The sequence below is a fragment of the Notolepis coatsorum genome (assembly GCF_963971535.1).
Source record: "Notolepis coatsorum genome assembly, chromosome: 1".
Taxonomy (NCBI): domain Eukaryota; kingdom Metazoa; phylum Chordata; class Actinopteri; order Aulopiformes; family Paralepididae; genus Notolepis; species Notolepis coatsorum.
The window spans coordinates 322566144-322568077 of NC_140165.1; positions in this window are offsets into that span (position 1 = coordinate 322566144).

Genomic DNA, 1934 nt, shown 5'->3' on the forward strand with positions numbered 1-1934 from the left:
CAGCAACGGGAACGAAGGCATCGCCACCGGGGCGGCTGGCTGTCCGAGCCGAGGGAGAGAGTGCAGGAACAGTGGCGGTGACGAGGGCATCGTCCACCGGGTAGCCGCTGTCGGAGCCGAGGAACAGAGTGCTGGAACAGTGGCGGTGACGAGGGCATCGTCCACCGGGTAGCCGCTGTCGGAGCCGAGGAACAGAGTGCGCGCCACACCTTGGTGTGCGCGTCGGAACAGGGAGCTGGAACAGTGGCGGTGGCGAGGATGTCGTCCACCGGGTAGCCACTGTCGGAGCCGAGGAACAGAGTGCGCGCCACACACCTGGTGTGCGCGTCGGAACAGGGAGCTGGAACAGTGTCGGTGGCGAGGATGTCGTCCACCGGGTAGCCACTGTCGGAGCCGAGGAACAGAGTGGCGCGCCACACCTTGGTGTGCGCGTCGGAACAGAGAGACGCATCGGGGTGCGTCTGCCAGGAGGAGTGTGCCAAGCACGAAGGTCTGGAAGATGCGCGTCGGCGCGCTGAGGTCTGGAGAGCGTGCCAAGCTCGAAGGTCTGGAAGATGCGCGTCAGAGCGCTGGTACGGAGGAGCGTGCCAAGCTCGAAGGTCTGGAAGATGCGCGTCTGTGCGCCGGTACGGAGGAGCGTGCCAAGCTCGAAGGTCTGGAGATGCGCGTCAGTGCGCTGGTACGGAGGAGCGTGCCAAGCTCGAAGGTCTGGAAGATGCGCGTTGCGCGCTGGTCTGGAGGCGTGTAGCTTTATGCCAAGCAAGCAGTGCAAAAATTTACCGTAGTGGCATGCAGTAATGCGCCTTTCATTTTCCGCCGCCCAGCGCCCAGGTCGCGCGGAAATAGGCTGTCTATTGCCATTCTCTTTGACAAACTCTAACCTTAACCAGCTCCTTAACACGCCTAAACTTAACCGTTCTAACCTTAACCAACTCCGAAACCATGCCTAACCTTAACCATAAGAAATTATATTGCCATTCTCTTTGACAAACTCTAACCTTAACCAGCTCCTTAACAGCGCCTAAACTTAACCGTTCTAACCTTAACCAACTCCGAAACAATGCCTACCTTAACCTTAACCTTAACCATGCCTAACCTTAACCGGCGAAATAACCTTAACCGGCGAAATAATACACGTTAAAAAAAAATCACGTTAAAAAATATTTCGATGGGATTCGAACTCGCCAGCAAACAAGCCATAGGATCCACAGCATGTGTCCTTGCCAATTGAGCTATTGGTAGATACTGAATAAGGGGCGGTGACTTATATATATTGAGCTCCGCTCAGGCGGGATCTCATGCGCATGCGCGGGCACCTCGCGCGAGCACGCCGGCGCACGCACCGCACCTGAGCGAGCACGCCGCCGCCGGTGCACGCACGGTAGCATTTGTCTGAAAAGAAGGGCGCTTTACCGCACTAGCGTGCGGTGACGAATGCGGAAGCATTTTGCACTGCTTGCTTGGCATTAACGTACAGGCGGTCTGGAGAGCGTGCCAAGCTCGAGCGTCCTTGGAAGATCCGCGTTGCGCGCTGTGGACTGGAGAGCGTCTGCGCTGGTCTGGATGTGCGTCAGGACGACAGCTGCGCGGGGGGTCTGAAGTGGATGACTGGGATGCCTCCCGTGGAGTCTAGGGAGCGCAGACCAGTCCCACTCTCAGGCAACGGCGACAGCAGGCGAAGGCTGGAGCAAACATCTCGACGCGGAGAATGGAACAGCATAGGCAGACAGAGATCTCCCGAAAGAGTCTAGATGTTTAGAGAATATGACTCGGCAAGTATACAACACGACCCCACGCCAAAACGAGGGGAAGCGCCCTGGTATTTAAAGCCCACAGGGGACTAATTAGCCTGCCACCACAGGTTGCGAGAGATAATAGAATATCAAACAGGTGTGGCCACTAAGGGTAAGGAACGAGAGGGTGGGGGCTAGAGA